This window comes from Colobus angolensis, unplaced genomic scaffold (genome assembly GCF_000951035.1).
Source record: "Colobus angolensis palliatus isolate OR3802 unplaced genomic scaffold, Cang.pa_1.0 Scaffold220, whole genome shotgun sequence".
In the NCBI taxonomy this organism is placed as follows: domain Eukaryota; kingdom Metazoa; phylum Chordata; class Mammalia; order Primates; family Cercopithecidae; genus Colobus; species Colobus angolensis.
The window spans coordinates 385,877-405,911 of record NW_012115378.1 but is presented as its reverse complement, the minus strand read 5'-3'; the positions used below and the strand labels follow the sequence as shown (position 1 = coordinate 405,911).

The following is a 20,035-nucleotide window of genomic DNA, read 5'->3' as shown; positions in this document are numbered from 1 at the left end:
TCTTTATTGCTTATTATATATTATTTATTTAGTCTTAATTTACAATTGCTTGATTTCCAGAGGATCTTAGTGCCATGGGGACAGAAATGTGCTGCCCAGTCCTCAATAAAGAATGCTTTTCCTGCCATGAATAAACAGAATATCCAATCAACCACCCATCAAATTGCCTGGCCCTGGCACAAACAGAATGCCACTAATGAGACACAACACACATTAGCTTAATGCTCTACCAGGGGAAGAAAGCCGGTCCCGAGTGCCAGCCAGGTTATGGTGGAAGGTGGGAGTGGGCAGCCTCCATGTGGACACTGGGGGAGGGCTCTGTGTGCCAGTACCTCAAGGGCCACCGGGCAACCCTCAGAGAGCTGAGGTTTGTCTCAGTGGTATCACTGCTGCAGGTCCGCTTTGCTTGAAGACAGTGGGGGTTGACTGTGGGCCCACTGTGTGCCCAGAGCTGGGATGGCTCTGTGGGTACCATCAGAGGAGTCTGTGTAGGTTCAGGGAGATAAAATTCATGATATAAAACAGAGTGCAATGTGGATTGGAGCACTGAGCAAAAATAATGTGGTTATGCAGTAAGTGTCATGGAAGGGAATTGGTATGCATGAGGTAGTCAGGAAAGGCTGCATGGAGGAGGAAGACATGAACTTCTTCAAGGACAAGCAACAATTGGGGCAGGGGATGCATTCAGATGACAGCCACAACATGGGCACAGGAAGGAAAGGAGAGCTCAGTATGCTGGCAGCAGAATCATGGGAGTCCAGGAGCTGGGGTTAGGAATCCTGACTTTGTTTGATAGCGCCAGGGAGCCACGGAGGGTCCTGGAGTGCTGGCAGAGTCAAAGGCCACTGTGGACCACATTTAACCGGGTTCCTTCTTCAGCTCGCCTCTGACATCCCCCTTTCCAGGACAGCTGGGATAAGGCTCCACACGGGGCCTGCTGAGTCGCGCCTGCTCTTTCTGTCTGCTCTTTATCACTGTCAGCTGCCTAAAGCCAAGCGCGAGACAGCTGCCCTCCCCAGCGGAGCTGAGCTCCCTGAAGATAAGATGAATGTCTGCAGGCCACAGAGCTGAGATGTTCTGAAGGAAGTGGAAGAGGAGGAAGAAGGAATAAACACCCATCACATTAATAAGAGTTTGGGAGAAGTGAGGGGCTGAGGCCAGGAGTCTCCAGATGGTGTTTAGTGAAATGACAGTTTGATGCCTAAGAGGAAAAATGGAACTGTGGTATGCTGGGAGCTTCAATCTTCATGGGGTGGGGTTGGGGATGTGGGCGCATGAAACCTGGTGTGAGGTCTGTACTTACACAAGCCTGACCAGAGCCTGTTCTAGGTCCCAGCAGAAAGGGCAGACAACCCCCAGGATGTCTGCTTAGGGACTCCTACAAAGTGGGTCTGGTCCGAAGGGTTCATGTACCCATGCAGCCACCCACAGCATTCCAACAGTCTCACAGCTACTGAGAACTTAGCAGGCTAGCCTTGTGCCAATGATGGATAGGCACCTATTCATGTGCCTATCCACATGAATAGGTAGGACCCAGTCTCTGCCCTTAAAGAGAGCACAGGCTAGGGTGGAGCGGTCATGTTAAACTCTGGTAAACAGAGGTAGGCATAGGAAATTCTAGGCATGCAGGAGAGGGCATTTATCTAGCCTTATCCAGATTGGGGAAGGCTCCCTGGAGAAGGTGGCATGTGAGCTAAGTTTGGAATGCTGGTCAAGGACTGACCTGGTGGAAGGAGCTTGGGGTGGACATAGGAGGACGCCAGGCAAAGGAAACTAGTGGAGCCACTCAGCAGGTGTGGAGTCACATGCTCACGGGTGGGGGAGTCAGGAGCCAGTGTTGTCCCAGATCCTGAGGTCAGAGTGGGAGGTGGTGGGGATTGGGGAGGAGCTAATGGTCACAAGATGAATGACTGAGTCAGTGAAGGGTGTTCAGGAGTGTGAGTCTCAGACCCCCACCTGATCCCATCCCTTGTCAATATATGGGTCATTACGGGGTGTCAGAAACCTACTCTGGTTAAAACATTCTCCCTGCCCTGCTTGGTACACTGCCTGACATTCCACATCAGAGCTCACTTCTTTTAGGTTAAATAGAGTACCTCTACCATCTGTACCTTGTTAGCAGGCACTTTCTCTACTCTCACCTGGGGAGAACAGGGGTCCCAGAGGGCGGGAGGCCATTTCTGGGATGCAGGCCATGTCTGGAACTTGGCCCTGCCCATCCTGCACATGGGCTGGGGCAACTCCACAGCAGGGAGTTTTGGGCACAGCCAGAATAAGGGAGGTGGCTTTATTTGTTAGCAATGGGAGCCATGCACTCGGAAAAGTCAGGCAGAGTCAATGGCCACTGTGGACTAGGCTGAGGATGAGGTGGCACAGAGGCTGGTATTGAGTAGAGCCCACAGGGGAGCAGGTAGGGGAGGGCAGTGGAGAGATAAAGGAGAGAGCAAGGGAAGGAGAGTCAAAGAAGAGTCCCAGGCTTCAGAATTCAGTCTGTTTCCATTTCTCCCCAAGTCACACAGCTGCCAGAGTTCAGACAGATGCTGTGATTAGCATTTTAATGCATTTCAGAGGACGTTGTCCAAACTGCTCTGGAAATCAGAAATCAAGAGTTTATCTTCAGCTGTCCCTAAAGAACTACATTCTCTTTCAATTCCAAAGGAGTCCAAGAAAGTGTGTGCACATGTGTGTTCATGTGCCCACATGTGGACATGTGTAGGATGTCATGTGTCTCTCCCATGTGTGTTATATGTTCGTTTCATCTGTTATGTACACATACTTTTGTGTGCACCTATATGGCATGCACTCTGGTGTGTATATGTACATGCATGTGTGTGTGTTTGAGTGATGAGTGTGCAGCTACACCTGTGTGTGCACAAGTACATCTTGCATGTGTGTGCATATTCTACATGGGCCTTTGCAAGTATGATTTTATCCAGGATTGTTCACGTGGAAGAGGGAGAGCTCCATGCTAGTTGAAAACAGGTCAGTACTGAGTGACTCGGGCTGTCAGGGCACCTGGACCCTAGGTAATGGGAAATGCATTTCAAATGCATCTTTGGCTGCTTGGCCTGATCCTGAAGCTGTGTTTCAAACAATGCAGCTGAATGGTATTTCAAGCAAAGTGCGTTTCTGGAGTACTAATTCCACTCCCATTGAACAGTGCTGGCCTCAGAGACCTAGCCTCTGCGAGGGTTTCTGGAGCCCCCAGAAGAGGGATGGGGCAGCTACTAGTGGGTCAGGGCCATGGCAGGGCAGGGGTTGGGAAGCCAGGCTCTCAGGACATCTGTGTGGGGTGAGTCCCCTCTACCTGCCTCTCAAGATTTTCCTCCTGCCGCCTCAATCTGGCCACACCTATATCTGCCAAGGCTGTTTTCTGGAAGATGGATGGCATCGGCCATTCAGCTAGCTTCAGGAGGAAGGATTTCCTTCTCCTGTTGTATTAGTCCATTCTCACACTGCTATAAAGACATACCCGAGACTGGGTAATTTAACAAGAAAAGAGGTTTAATTGACTTACAGTTCAGCATGGCGGGGGAGGTCTCAGGAAACTTACAATCATGGTGGAAGGCAAGCAGAGGCAAAGGTACATCTTACATGGCAGCAGGCAAGAGAGAACCAATGAGCAGAGGAGGAAGAGCCCCTTATAAAACCACCAGATCTTGTGAGAACTCACTCACTATCACGAGAACAGCATGGGGGAAACCACATCCATGATCCAACCACCTCCTACTAGGTCCCACTCTCAACATGTGGGGATTACGGGTATTATAATTTGAGATGAGATTTGGGTGGGGACACAGAGCCAAACCATATCACCTGTCCTGGCCACCTTCTCTGGACATACTTCCCTGAAAGTGTAGCACTCAGTTCCAAACGAAGATTTCCTGGGGCCATCTTCCCAGCTTAGGGAAAGTGGGATCATCACTTTCCTTCTTCAGAGGGAGGGACCTGTTAACTGCAAGACTGTGCCAACTTTTAGGGAGCAGGGCAACACCACTGGCTCCTTTGGAGTCTGGGACCAACTAAAAATCTAATCTTTAACCCTTGCCTGACCTGCTTACCCCTTCGTGTCATGATGGCAGCGGCCTCTACTTGTAGCTGCAAGGAGCGCCTCAGAGTCATTCTCTGCTCCACCTGTACGGCACAGACAGTGATGTGGAGTTGGGGGATGTATCTGCTGGGAGGGGGGCCGGGGAAGCAGCAGACAGTTCCTTGTGAATTTGTTTAATGTAAATATATCCTCTATTTATCTTTGGCCGTTAATAAATTCATGCATTATTAGAAAATCCCTCATACCAGCAGACCCGCTGAGTTAGATCAGCTCGTTTTAAGAGATTTCCTGTTGGCAGGATTCAAAGCCCACACCTGCAGCCGGCCCAGGCACAAGGATTTAACTAAACGCCGCAGATAATTAGATCAGTTAACCCTGCAAATTAAAACAAGCACATCGCATTAGCTCAGTTTATCCAAAAAGAAAATATTAAGTTCCCCCAGATAAATCGTTTAATAAGAATAGGAGAAGATGGCACATACTGTCTTCCCAGAACCTCTGGGCAGGAGTGAGGGAGGGCTCAAACAGTGGCCAGATAGCAGGTTTGCTTCCATTGATTTATCTATCAGTGATGGATCAGGTTCTTGCCCACTGACTTAACAGGAGCTAGAAGAGTTTGAGGAACATCCAGGCATGGTGCAGGCTGAAGCACACAAACCAATAGCAAAACTCCATGGGGTCTGAGAGTATTAAGGGGCACCAGTGGGAGGTAGCCCCCACTGCCACTTCACAACGCAGGACAGCCCCAGTGAATCCCTGGGGGATGGCTAGAGAATGAGGGTTCAAGCCCATCAAGAAAAGCTTTCTGCAAGAACTATGACCCTCTGTGCGTTGGCCACCGCAAGTTCGTTGCATCCGTTAGATACTGAATACTTAAGGAGTTGGCCGAAGTCTTTGTATATTTCAACGCTACCGAGTCAGAATAGAGGGTAATTTGAACTTTAGATGTAAAGTTGGCCTTTGAAAAATCTATCGAAAATTTTGATCAGCAAATAAGTAGTGTAGACAAAGTTCTATGTGCAGGAATATGTTGTCAACCTAAGACCAGTGTTTGCAAGTGGCTTACGAATCCTCTGTGCCACTTCATCACTGTGCTGGTTCATCAGCCTGCTGTGCAGGCTTTGCATCTGCTCATTAAAGCAGTGTTAGACGTTAACTTGGAAGCACTGTTGGGTTGTCTACTCAAAAGCAATAAAACTTCACTGAGCACACCCCATAATATGGTTGCTAATGGAAATGGGTGTCCTCCCCAGCTCTTCTGAATTAGGGTAGGTTTACTTGGTTATCAATCATGGAGCCTTTTCAAGATAAAGGCCATGTTGCAAATGAGAACAGACCCAAATGTGGCATCCCAGCAGCGCTGTATCCAACTGTCTAGGCGAGTGATGCTTACGTCCCTTCCCACTCCACTTTTCTGAGGTTCCCTGACCCTCAGGAGGAAAACATAATGGCAGAGTGGAGCCCACCTCATGGATCAAACTCTTCTAGCCCAAGAGGAGGAATCAGTATTTTCTGACAATGCTGGACAAAGAACAGAGGAGCAGGGTTTCTGAAGCTGGAGGAGCAGTGAAATCACCCAGGGAGCATTTGCAACACATGGATCCCAGGCAGATCCTGACTCTTCATGACTGTGTATGTGTGTGTGTGTGTGTGTGTGTGTGTGTGTGTGAGAGAGAGAGAGAGAGAGAGAACCTCTTTCTTTACATTTATTATAAATCTGAATGTCAAAGAAATCCCTACATGCGGTAGTGAGATGAGGTGGTTTGGAAACCTCTCCAGCACTGCGTGGCCTGCCCTGAATGGAGACTTTCTTCTTCAGGTGCAACAAATGTTCAAGTGGTCAGGGCAATGCCCACTTCCCTCACCAGCTTTAGGGCCCAGAGGGAACCAAGTTTCCCTTAACCCCTCACCGGTAGGACTTGCCCCAAACCAAGTGAGTAGCTCTTGCCAGCCTGTGCCCATTGAGGCTGCTCCTGGGAAGGGACTGAGGCAGGCTCTCCACTGGTCCCAGCTCCTGTTCCTGATGTCACTTCTCCACCTCAGTCGTCTCATCAGGACTGGCACAGGCCTTCCCCATCCAGACCATGTCACGTACCATGTGGAAGCGGACACTCTCCTACTTAGGAAGCTTCATGAGCTCCCAAGAACCCAAAGGAAAGGGAACAAGCTCCTCAGTGGGATGTGTAAGGCCTTACCCACGGGGGTCCCAACTCAGGCTAAGTTCAGCCCCCAAGCCCTTCCTGAACTCCAGTCAGTGCTCCCTGATCTCTCCCTCCTCCTTGCCTTTGCCTCTGCTGTCACCTCACTGCAGTGACATCTCCAGCCCCCTCCATCCACCTAGATCCTGCCAATTCCTGCCCAGGCAGTGTGACACTCAGTAAGCAGTCCTGTCTTGAAGCACTCCCAAACCACTCCCAGCTCTACATTGCAGTCTGGAGTCTTGATCCATTGTCCTCTAATTGCTTGGCATGTACATCTTTTCTCCTCCATAGGAGGGAAGCCCCAGGGGCAGCAGGGTTCTCGCCCTCTCCTCACTTCCACCTGCCAAGCAGCACCTAGTGTGGAGCTATGCTCCTGGTGGGTGCTCAGGAAACACTTACTGGATTGAATTACAAACCTACTCCCAGGCTCTGAGCTGTTCCAGCTGCTGGATGCCAGCTGTCAGGGCTGCTGGGAGAGGCTGAATGCATATTCATTTCAGACCCTCTGTCTCTTGGCCTTGAAGCGCCTCCCGGACCATCTTAACCCATGAGAGTGTCCAGGGCCTGACTCTGCCCCTGCTCTCCCTGGTTAGGGTTTTCAATCGTCTGGGCTGTGCTCGCCCGGATTCCAGGGGTGCTGCCCTGTTTCTGTGTGAAGAACGGTGAACAGGGAGTGGAGAGGGAGGTATGACATAGGTCTCATGTGGGGGATTGTGCAAACCATGAGGACAAATTTAACTAACACCTCTTGTGGGGGCATGAAGGTGGTGATCTTGAGCCCTCCTCTTCCAGCACAGCCAGGCCTTGGCAGGGCCAGCTCCAGCATCCTTATGGACCTGCCCGCCACTCTCACAGTGGTTTCCATTCAGTGTGGTGGGGTTTGTTGGTCCTTCCCTGCAGCCAGCCCTACACGAGGCTGTCGAACTGGGCGGTGTGCTGCTATGCACCCCGTGCTGGCTGCCCTCCAGACCTGGGCAGCCAGGGGCCGCGGATGGATCAGAAGGGGCCAGGTAGGAAGATTCACTCCTTTCTTGGAGACAGAGTCACTGCAGCAAGAGTGACAGCCGTAGAGAGACCGTCATTATGCACATTTCCTGGGTGTAAGAGTAGCAGGATGCTCGGCACTTTGCATGCTTCATGCTATCCATACACAGCCCCTGGATAAAAGAACTATTGGCACCCCAGGGCTGAGATGAGAAAACTGAGGCACAGAGAAGTTAAGTGATTAGCCCAAGGTCACACAGCTCAGAGTGGTGGAGCTGGGATTGGAGGCTGGGTTGTTAAATTTAAGGCCTGAGCCTGCCCAGTGGCATGGAGGGTTTGGCCTCTAAGGCCTGATGGTCTTCAGAGAAGGGAGAACTTGGGAGGCCTGAAGCAGAGATGAGGATTAGTCCAGGCTAGAGGCTAGGGAATTTGGGACCTAGCCAAACTGGCTGGGGCTGAGGACTGCGACTGGTTCTATGTGGGCATTTATGATGGTTAAGCTAGTAAAACTTAGAAAAAATCATGGGATCTTAACTCGCCCCCAGAACTGATTTGGTCCAATGTTGGAATTACCTGCATCAACCCCAGAACCCTGCGACTCAGACTGCTTGAACACATCTATGACCAGAGGCTCACTACCTTGTGGGACAGCCCAGGCCACTGGCAGAGGCTATGAGGGAGGGCCTCAGGAGTACAGGGCAGCACAGGCCAGCCCGCGCTGTCCCTGGTCCCCTCCTTCCAGGCTCTCAGCCATGCTGAAGCTTACCGAGAGGGTCAATCTGAGGCAGGCTTTGCACAGAGCACCCCTGCCTCACCCCACACCCCTTTACAAAAGAGGTCTTGCTTCAGTCTCTGAAAATAAAGTTGGTGCCATTGCTGCTGGCCCTGAAAGCTGGCCGACCCACTTTCAGACAGTGTGAGACCTCTGGTGCAACTGTCAAAAAAGTGGGAGTGGGGAATCGCCTGTGGAATGCCTGTGGTGTGGCACAGCTGTCTGCTGGCATGGCGGCCTTTGATTCGTCAATATTTAAGCCACACACAAAGGCACAGAAGGGCACAAACTCGAGAAAGACACAGAGGACACAAATACGCTACCTAAGGGTAGCTGAAATTTTATTCCCTTCCCCTTTATGAATCTCACAGAATTGGAAACCCTGTCAGTAGCTGGAATAAACATGCAGAGTTAGCAGCGCTGCATGAAGAAGCTCCTCTGGACCACACCCTAAGATTGCTTTCTTGACAAAGCGTCCTCATGGAAGCATCAGGGTGTGATCTAAGCTGAAGGCAAATGCCGCACGTGTTGTGGGGCGGGGAGGTGGCGGCTGCTGCTCCAGCCAGCTTGCTCTTCTGTAACCCCTGACCATCTCTACCAGGCTGTGTGAAGGCAGACTCTTCCAGGTCCTACCAATATTATCCGGCCCTTCTTCTTCATTGAAGAAGCACAGATTTGTTCATGGAAGACATGTGCATAGTCTTTGGCAAGATATCCTCTTTCCCAGACTTCCTTGCAGCTAGGGTGGCCCTGTGACATAGTTCTGGCCAATGAGACATACTTAGATGTCTCCTGGAGAGGGGGCCTCTTGGAAACCTTTTGCATTCCAGATAGAAGGGACAGAGGCAGCTGGACCTGCTCTGCTTGATGACAGATGCAATGCCCTCCGACAGCAGTGAGGAGAGGGACTCTGTTATGTCGCTGCTGTTGCATGGTTATGTTGCTGAAGCAACATGAGGCCCCAGACTCTGATGTGCAAAAAACCCAAAGCGTTATTTGTTGAGGCCACTGCAGCCAAATGAATTTCTAAGTGGAAGGGTGGCCACTTAGAAATTGCAATTCAGAGAGGTTAAGTGGCTTCCCAAGGGCACACAGTAAGGCTCCAGGCAGAGCTGGGGATGGAATCAGGCTCTGCCTTCCATTCAGAACAGGACTTCTGTAATGCAGAGGCAGGCTAGGTGTGGGGTGACACCTCGAGGGCCACTGCCCCGCCCCATAGGGACCCCAGGTGTCTAGCAATCATGCCAGAGTCCTCTGCCAGAAGAGCCTGGTGTGTGGCCTTGGGGTGACAGGGACGGTTCCTGCCCTCATGCAGCTCTGGCTTTCTACAGGGTTGGTGCCCTAGGATGAGGAGGAAGGAGCATGGGCTCTGGAGCCAGATCTCTCCATGGTTTTCTGGTCTGAGCAAGCCCCTTTGCCTCGGTTTCCTCTTCCATACAATAGCACTAATAAGGCTTGGTTAAGACCTGGGTGATGCTGTCTTAAATAAATGAGATAATATTTGTGAAGTGTCTGGCTCATAGCGAGTACACAGTGAATGGGAACTGTCATTGGGGTTAGAGAGACAGGATTTTTTGATTTGTTCTCTTATTTGGGATGACGCTGCCAGGCTCCATCTGCAGTAGATGTAGGTGGTGTCCTGCCCATGACCCCTTCTCTTCCCCACCTCAGTGACAGTGGGCTGACTTCCAACTACCAGCACCAGCACTTCCAGCTCGAGGGCTTCCTCTGACTGTGGAGCCCACTTTGCCCACACATGCAGTAAACCAGAAAAGCTAGAGAGCAGAAGACCCCTGGGCACATCCTTGGCCACAACCTGGTGGAAATTGGTGCATGAATACCCCAGTTCTCTGGCCCTTTGGGTGGGATGACTCCTAGGAGTATGATTGACATTAGCTCTACAGTCCCAGTGGGGTTCAGCAACACCCGCAGTGGTAGCTGGTCTGCCTGATAAGACACCCCTTATTGATTTCCTCTCTTCCTTGTCTCCACTATTGACCCAATTCCTGGGATCACCCCCACAAAGAAACTATTTGCGCTCAAATTTGCTTGTCTAGAGTCTGCTTCTGGGAGTGCTCCAACTAAGACAATATCATTTAAAGCCTAACATTAGGCCATTGGTGGTTGAACTTCTTGTGCCCACGAATCTCTCAGGGATCTTGTTAAAGGGTGGTGGGTGCTATCTGAGTGATGTGGCTCAGATGATCTGGAGTAAGCTCAAGACTGCATTTCTAACAGACCCGGTGATGCTGATCTGATGCCCACACTTTAGCCAGGGTTTAGACTTCCGGTGCTGTTGACCTGCAGAGGTTCAGGCAAGGGCAAGATCAGTGTGGGTTACAGCAACCTAGAGGAGCATCACAGAGGAAGGGAGCGTGGGGCTAGGTCCTGACACCCTGGGAGGATTCTGGTGGGTAGGCTGGGAAGAGGCAGGGCCTTTCTAGGGAGCGGGGAAGCTGGGGACTTGCTGGGGCCTGAAGCCATGCCCGGCACATGCAGGATTTCAGAGTAACTGATCTGCATGGAGTTGATTGAAGCCCACAGGATGTAAGGGGCTAGAGGCTCTGAAGCATAGCAGTGTGAGAAAAGTCTCCTCCATCTCCAGACACATTTTCCCTGTTCTCATCCCCAACTCCAGGAGGAAAATTCACACTGCCCTAGCTCCCCAAGGCTTCCTCCTCTTACTCATTTCCTGAGTTCCTCTCTCTTTACACACACAACCAACTTTTGTCCTCCCTGCTCCATGGAGTCCTTTCTGGTCATCCCAGCTCTTTTCTGAAATATAACGGGACATAGAGTCCAACCTGTATACTTGAGCTGTTCTATATTTTTTATCATCCTCTTAATTATTTCATCTGTGAATTAGCAGTCACAGGACTTTATTGTGGCAAAGGACTCTGAAGGTCATCCCCACTCACATCATTGTTTTGTCATTAATAATACAACTTGGATGATTTATAGCAATTCACACCATATAAAAGGCTCACACATGTGATTTTCATGATAGAAATTAGGGAACTCAGACCTGGAAAGATTGGGTGGCTTCCCCAAGTCATCCAGCAGGTTGGTGTCCTCTGCATAGGCTGACAGTGTTCTGAAGGGTGGAGCAGAGCGTTCGGCATCATTTTGCCTCTTCTGTGCTGGGCACAGGGTGGGCCACACCAGGCTCACCATTAAACACACTGTGCTCCTTCAGCCACCAGAAGAGGATGCCACCGGCATGGCTCCCCCTGGTGGGATCGTGGGAACACACCACAAATGCCTTTGATTAAAAAAAGGGTGCTTGAACCACAGTAAACTTCGGGGCCCTAGAGAGAACTCATCTCCCCTGCACTCCAGCCCTTTCCTCTTTACAACAGCTGTTTTCATGAGGAATTAAAGAATAAAGAACAATACCTTTTTTTCTATTATCACCCAGGCTTGCCCATTTTTGATGGAATGTGGCAGCCTACAGTTCCGGATCCCTGCAGGTCAACAACAAAGGCATGTGTCCTTCTGCACGCCCACACACATGCGCCCCAGCAGAAACCCTCCAATCCTAAAACACATCCATTCCGAAGCAGGAGCTCACACAGACATTCTGTTTCTCAGCCTCGTTTTCTGGCGAAAGGTCAACAAACCTTTTGGAGCCTCACACGGACTCACGCAGGCATAGCCCTCACGGCAGCCTCACATTCCCGCTCCGGTGGACACACACCTCGCTCCACACATGCCCACACTCACACCTGCACCGGCGGCGCCTGCCAGGGCCAAAGCACCTTCCACACAGCACTTCCTTTCTACATCCATGACCAGAGAATGAGGCTTTCTCCTCTTTCCAAATGTACCCCCGCAGGGTGAGCTAGGCTGAAGACTTTCTGGAGGGGCATGGAGGTGATATGGCTGGAATAGGAGCTGCCAGAACGATCTGTTGGTGCCTCTGGAAATGCCAAGGCCAGCAAGGTTGCTCAGCAGAGGGGGAGCTGCCTCCCTCCCGCCCATCCTTGCTCTGGGCCAGTCCCAGGTCCAGGCGCAGAAACAGGAAAGCAGGTACAGGCTGGGAATCCAAGATGGGAACTGTGGAGTTAACAGAGCAGCCTGGGCCCCAAGGGCAGTGCTGGGTGCGGATGGGGATGGATTGGAAAGCTCCCCGAGCGGGGCAGAGAGTCTGTTCAGAGGAAGTGATGTTGGATTTGGGCCTCCAAGGATGAATGGTAACTGTCCAGGCAGAGGAAATGACATGGAAAAAGAGGAGCTTGCAGGAAGGCAATGTGCATCTGGAGGGTTTGTGGCCAGGATGTTGTCTGCCCTGGCTGAATCTTGTGGGTGACAGAAGCCCTCGGTGGTTTGCAGGTGGTGGGACCTTTATCTTACAATGACACCCTTGGCCAGCCTCTGAAGAATGCATCAGAGGAGTGAGGGCCTGGAAGCAGAATGCCACCGTGGTGGTGTGTGGGCTTCTCCAGGGCATGTTGGCTTGTCCTGCCATCTCTCTCATCTGAACTCCTGGGCACTTCCCATCACTACCATTTTTGGGGCCCCTAAGGATATTTTCTGGATCATGAGCTGTCTTCACACTTGCCTCCCAAACCAGATTATAAACTCCTTCTGCAACAGGCCGTGTCTTACTTATTTTTGTCCGACGCCAGACACCCTGCCTCCCACAACCAAACTCCGCAGGGGGCAGGCTATCTGTAAACGCTGCTGCCGCTGACTTGGGTGATGGCAACCGTGATCCAATCCACACTGGGGCAGGGTGAAAATTGCAAAATGCCTGTCTGGTGTCCTTAGAATGAGACCTGAGCAGAGGGCAGGGGTGGGGGTACCATCAGGAATCCAGCCCCAGCCCTGGGGGGCAGGCAGTCTGGATGCTCTGCATCAGGAGAGACACACTTGACCCACGCTTTATTACACTTGTCACCAGTGGCCTCGGGTAGTGGAGAGCAGGAGACACTGTCGTCCTCGCTCTCCCCCTCTCCTCTCATCTCCCTGTTGTTTTAAGTAATGTGAGTAATGCTGATCTCATTATTCTTAGAAATATAAAGAATGTCAGAGCCGGAAGGGGTTGAGAGGCAACCTGGCCCACCACTTCCTTCACAGTCTAGATGGTGTGTCCAGGGAGGGTCCGAGCTCGTTGCTCTGCCCAGGCCACGTGGCTTGTTGGTGGCAGGCTGGACCTGACCCAGGTTCCCTTTGTTCATTATCTCATGTGCCCTCTTGTTTGTTTATTTCCTTCAAATCATGTATGATGACTGCAGGCACAGAGGTTCTCTGGTTCTTTCAGATAAACTTGTTAAGAAGCCTTTCTGGGCACAGTCCATGGCAGGTCTGGACTCTGTCATGGGGGCCACTGAGAAGATGAGGCCCCTGTGAGAGTCAAGAGCCACTTGCTTGAAAAATAGGGAACCCTCAGGACAGTGGTTGGGGCAGGGAAGGAGAAAGTGGACAGTCTAGGAGGGAAGACTATGGGCACATCCCCAGGGAGAAGGAGGACTTTGAGATGTCTCTGTGGGGAGGAGATTGAAAAGATTTTGCATGAATACAGTGGGAAATGGGGCTGGGCTGAGGGCTAATGTGGAAGAGAAGAGGCAAGTTTCAAAGGCATCACATATGTAGCCCCTATGCCCTCAGTATCTGGATGCAAAGTGCTTCGGACTTCCCTCTTGGATCTTTGGTGTTCCCTTCTGTATAATGGGCCCAGGCTGGTGTCCTGTGGTGAAGGTCCTGTTTGGCTGGAAAGCCTGGCTTGGTACATGCCTGCCAAGCCTGTTTGCTATTGGCGTGGGGGCCCTTCTGAAGGTATGGGCTAGAGAAATGGCCCACATGAGCGGATCTCAAGGCCTGGGTTCTCGTCCCAGCTCCGTTATAGCAAAGTCTCCATTCACCTAACCCAGGAGAGAGCTGAGCTGGAGTCGGTGCTGAAACTGCTAAGCCCTTGGGTCAAGTCTGCCCTGTAGACGTGAGTGCATGTGAATGGCAGGCGACAAATGATCCTTAATGCCCGGAGGTGGGCTCTGCCCTCTGCTCCTGCCCGTACTACTCCCCCTACCCTGTGCTTACACCATTGGAGCTTTTGCCTCTTCACAAGTCCTCCCTCTTGTAACACTCTAAGGACCTTTGGGCTTGTTTCCTGAATGAATGAGAACCAGCGAGTAAGGGAGGAATGCTCTGCCCCAGGGACTCACTGTCCCACCTTCTACCTGCCCTAGGCCCGGGATGGGGTTTCTTTACCTTGGCATTGTTGACACTTGGGGCCAGATCACGTTTTGCTGTGGGACTGTCCTGTACATTGTAGGATATTCAGCAGCAGCCCTGGCCCCTACCCACTAGATGCCAGTAGCATCTCCAGACAATGCCAAATGTACCCTGCATGGCAAAATTGAGAACCACTGCCCTAAAAGGACAGATGAATACTTCTTTTTGGAGAATACGAGAAAGAAGAAAGATATATCATCCATTCTCCCAAGAGAGAAAGAAAAAAGCATGAATCCAGGTGAGATACAGAGGAAAGGCTGGGGGACCCCTATGACTCAGACACTATTGTGGGCCTTTATCCTCCCTACTGTGGAAGAGCCACAGGGCAGCCCCTTTCTCAGTGTTGTGGGTTGAACTGTGTTCCCCTCACAAGATGCTGAAGTCCTAACCCCAGGACCTATGAAAGTGACCTTCTTTGAAATAGGGTCTTTGCAGATGATCAAGTTAGGACGAGGTCATTAGTGCAATCACTGCTGTCTTCATAAAAAGAAGAAATCTGAACACAGACAGCGTACACTGGGAAGGTGACACAAAGACACAGAGGGAACACTGTCTACAACCAAGGAATGCCTGAGGCTCCCAGAAGTGAGGAGAGAGGCCTGGAACTGATTCTCCCTCACAGCCCTCAGAAAGAACCAACTCTGCCAACACCTTGATTTGGGACTGCCAGCCTCCAGAACTGTGAGACAATACATTTCTGTTGTTTAAACCACCCAATTTGTGGTACTTTGTTACAGTAGTCCCATGCTAATACACTCAGCAAGAGGAAGGACAACAGGACCGGGGAACTGGAAGAGTGTGTGGATCTGGCTGAGATGATCTCTGCAGAGACACAGAAGGTGGCAGGGGGAGATGCAGGTGCTGATGGGACCCAGACTCACTGTTCAGAGACAAAAGCCAACACTGTGCCTATAGGACAGACAAGTGGAAACACATCCCATTTCTAAAATGAAAAGCTTTGATTGCACCAATCACTAGAAGTTGTAAAACTACCCCGAAGAATTAACAACCTCCATACATGCTAACTACATCCATCATAAATTCGTCTTTAGTTTCTGTTATCATATCACTGTCTCTGGGGACCCCTGTCTTGTCGTCATTTGCCCTTTATAATTTATTCATCTTGTTCTTGCTTGCATCCTTTCTACTTATCATTCATCTTTACAGTTGTACATAAAATTAGATGGATCCCTCAATGGCAGGACTGTCAGGAAGGGAGATGGGCCTTGCCAGGGAAGCCCCCATATGGTGACGGGGGCCCCACTGGAGCCTCGTATGGGTGTCAGGGTTGAGGTGGGGTGGGCCAAAGTTGAAAGAGGGAGGGAGGAGAGAGAAAGGAGAGACGAAGTGTGAAGGATAAAAGAAGAAAGTGTTGGTGAGAGAGACAGAGGAAAATGTGCAGAGGGAGAGAAGAGAGGAGAAAATGGGGGCACAAAGAGAAGAGAGAAAAAGAAAAAGAAAGGAGGAGAAAATGGGATTAAGAAAGAGAAAAGTGAGAGGAAGGCATAGAATGGAGAGATACTCTGAGATAGTGGTGCTAGAAATCTAACTGAGCTCTTTTAAAAAGAATTTGCCCACTTTAACATCTTTCCTGGTAAACTCAAAGGTCACATTGAATTTCCATGGAAGTGACCCATCCTGAGTCGCAGTGACCTGAGTCGGGAGGTGTGATGGTGGGACTCTGCGTGTCTGCCAGGCTGACATGAGGGGAGGGGAAGGGGGAGACAGCAGGGAGGAGTGTGTTAGTTTGCTTTGTATTCTAGGGTTGTTGGAGTGAGGACACAAAAGCCAATCTTTAACTAGTGAGTTGGAACTTTAATGTTTACCAAACAGATACAGCTCCTACTTCCCTCACCCCCATCCCTGGCCAGCTCTAATTCCCACTGCTTCCTGGCCTCCTACTGACTGGACCCAGCTCTTTCCCTGCCAGCCCTGGTGAGAAGCCCTTTCTGCTACCAAAGGAACAAAGTGCTGGCCACGGTTTGTCATAGCACCTGGTTTTCTCTCATCTGAGCATCTCCCTTGAGACCCTGTATTCCCAACTTTGGAAATAGAAGGGCTCTTCCTGGAAGACAATTCCCCATAAAGTCCCAACGGCTGGAGGAGCTGCGACAAAGCATCACGGGTCGATTTTAAGGAACAGACTTCTTTCAAGAGGTTTCCTGTGCATACTGTGGCTCCGGGTGGTTCTCAGAGTGGGTCTCTGCTGCCCCGTGTGCATCGCCCAGCTCCTGGACTGTCGTGTGTACCTCGACTCTGGGCAGTTTCTTGGACTGGTGCTCCCATCTGACTCATTTTACTCCCACCCTGCCCATATCCTGAATGAAAACTTTGAGTAACTCCTCCACTCTATGGTCATCCTGGTTCTCTCTAAATTCCTAAAGCAACTGGTGGCACTGGCAGAGGCAGGTATCCTGGGCTTTGGTAGCAGACTCACTGCTGGTCCTGGCTCGGCCACTTACCAATTTTGTGACCTTGGGCAAACCTCAATCTCCTCCTCTGTGGGGGATAATCATGACGCCTTCTTCATAGGGTGGTTGTGAAGATAAAATGAGGCAATGTAGGTAAAGTGCTTGGCATCATGCCTGTAGTATAGTAAGTGCTTAAAAATATTGTGATTATTGAACAATTGTCCACACTATCCATTTTATAATAACATGTGCTGTCTTGTATTGTTGACTATGTAGATATTTTTGTGTGTGTGGCTTCCATCCCCAACTTGGTGGGCAATTCCAAGCGGGGAGGTGGATGTGGTTTTCTTATCTCTGTATTTTACAGAACGTCTGGCACACAGGACATACTTGTTGATGGATTGACTGCCCTATGTTGACGGTCCCCTGTGGATAGTGAAACAAATTTTGTGACTAGAGGGGCATGGGCATGAAAAGAACAGGAAGCCAGGAAAGAGTGAGATCAAGAGTATGAGGGAGAGAGAGGCAGAGAGATTAGAAAAAAACTCTGCCTGGATTCTGGCAGAAGGCAGTGCTCAAAAAGACCCAGATGAAGCTTCATAGTTTAATAATCTAATTCTACTAGAAACATGCCAAACTCAAAAATAATAATCCATTTGTGACACTGGTCCAGGGATGACTCCATCAGCCATCAGAGGGCTCTGCTTAGGCTGGTTCCCAGGGATACTGGGAATCACGTATCACTGATTTGTAAGAACAGCCACTGTGGTCTGGTTTCTGAGCTTCCACTGATCCCAAGAGAAATGTCAGCTTCCCTTTTCAGGCCCCCAATGAAGACATGTGCTTGGGGTGCCTCTAGTTCTGTCTCTGTCATTTTGTTATTGTTGCTCATGCTGATGGTGGTGGTGTGTGTGTATGACAGCAATGGGATTATTTTTCTTGCTGGCAATAGGATGCGAGCTCCGTAACTCGCTAGAAACAGCATAGGCTGCCTGTACTATCTTTTCTCCTCTTTCTCTGCTCAGTGAGAAAGTGGAGGGCTGATTTTAATGGATTGATTTCAATGGATTTTGAAGTCTGGAAAAGTGTCTAAATTGCTGAGGTTACCAGTTTTCCAGGTTCTTTTTTTTTTTCAATTTCATTCTCCTTAGTCAGACATAAAGTGTGCTTGCTGGGGCACCTAGTGTGCCAGATAAGAAGAGGTCCCCCTCTGCCTCTCACCCAAACAGACAGCCACGAACACAGCCTCAGCTGGCAGGAGCACCTATTATTTGGTTGGGTGAGAGCATTTGGCTTGGTCCTGTCCCTGCATTTGCTAGTGGCACACTTTCTCTGATCTCAAAGGAGAGAACCAACCAACAGCAAAAACACCAAATCTGCTTTCTGGAACCAAAACAACTCCACTTTAAAGAATAATTTTACTTGGTCATTTTGTATTTCATTCGTCTGCATGTAGGTTTGTGTGGAGACAATGTGCCCTCGGAACTTCGAGCTGCAATCCGGTCTTTTATTCCTGCCCCTCCCTCCAGTGGGCCGTGCCTGCCCCGATAATTGTTTGATGAGGTTTTTGAGGCCATGAGTCTCCCTGTGATGCCTTTGAAGAAGGGACGGTGTTGGAGGGGACTCTAGGCTATGTTTCAGCTCTGCTGTTGGGCTCTATCTATCTTCCCCCCTCCCCGTCCCAACATACATTCACGTTTCTTTTTGCCCTTTCCCTCAAACTTACTCAACTTGTCTTTGTGATTTCAGAAAAATGCCACTGGATCTCCTAGTATGAAGGATTAGCACAGATTATGGGGAACAGTGTTAATTATCGGTGGAAGGGGGGCTGGCGCGTCGCTCCAATGTGCTCCTGATTTCCCCTGGGCCTTTCTGCCTGGTAATAAGCCTTCTTTAATCTGGCAGGCCCCTTGGTGAAATCAGCACCACGGACAGTGATATTGATTGCTTCTGAGAAACCATCACAGCTGCTCAACCAAATTACCTTTGATATGTGACCTTTAATGTAATTACTGCAACATCAAAGTATTTCTATAAATTATTAAAGAACTAATACACTCCATCATTTAGCTATTCTATTATATGTAAAATAAACAACCACAAGTTAATGTTAGATCCTCAACAATCCACACTTGCTACTGAAATACTCCCAGTTCCCAGCCTCTCCCCTTTCAAAATCCTAAACCTCCCCCTCCCACCTTCTGTCTTTCTGTTTCCACATCTGATTCTGGCTTTTAGCCATCATGAAACTCCCCAGCAATCTCTCTCAAGCTGATGAAGGGCCTCCCATAACAATGTGGTATTTTCTATTCCATTTGGGTGGCTCTAAAATATCTATCACAATCTCCCCCAAAACAAAGTACCATAAACACTTTATTAATCAGCACAAACCTTTCTCAGAAGCCTTTGATTATCCTACAATATGGCTTTATGCTTCACACATAACATGGGGCGATGTGGAGCATATTTCTGCCATCTTACAGAGGGCACCCAGAAAGTAATTACTATAATATATGTGCATGTAGCCGCGCCACTGAAAAAACAACTGGGGAATGGCCACCCTGCCAGAGCTGGGCTTCACACAAAATCTGTGCGGTGCTCGATTTCCATATATTTGCATCTGTGGGTATGTTATTAAGATGACTCAGCCCCGTGCTTTGCAATCACAAATACCAAAATACAATACAAAGACTGTCTTAATGGAAGGAAGGCTCTGTGTAATTCAGCACTCCCCACTCCTAAACGAGTAAAGAAAGATCTTTGATGCAAAGGAAGGCTGCCCCCGCCCGGAGTTGCATTTTCTCTCCTTCTACCTGGTTAACCTTTCCCGCTGTGGGGTAGAAATGGAAACGTGTGTTTACATACGGTTGGCTTGGTAAGAATGTAAACATGCATGTGTAAGCATGGGTGTGCATACTTATAGAACACACGTGCTTCCCTGCAGTGTCCATTGTATAAGCGTCAACATTATATTTAGAAATTCTTTAAATTATGCCCACAAACACACATCTTTCCATTTATCTTTAGATACTCAGCAGCCGTATATCTCTCCCCTCTCACCACCGCCCCATCTCTCTGAACCCACAGGAGAGACCGCGCAGACCCTTGACCCAAAGAACACTTCTTATTTTATGGTGATGAACTAGCCTCGATAATAGCCATGGCTGATATCACACCCAGTTAGGGGGGCCATAAATAATTCTCTTCTCCCCCGCACAGAAGCTATAAACCAGGGCCGAGGCGCGATAGTTTATCAAAGACGAGGGCTGGCTCCTTAAATAAACCGCGGTGATCTCACTCGCGGCGCCCCCTCCCACGCCGCCCCCCAGTCACCCCGCCCAGAGCTGACGGCGTCGACTCGATGGGCGGACTCGATCGCGCA

General features: G+C 49.9%; 1 protein-coding gene across 3 annotated transcripts in view; it reads right to left on the bottom strand.

Moving 5' to 3' along the window:
• Nucleotides 1-20,035, bottom strand: part of CELF4 (CUGBP, Elav-like family member 4) — a 321,661-nt gene that overhangs the window by 221,562 nt on the left and 80,064 nt on the right. The gene's annotated exons all lie outside the window — the stretch shown is intronic.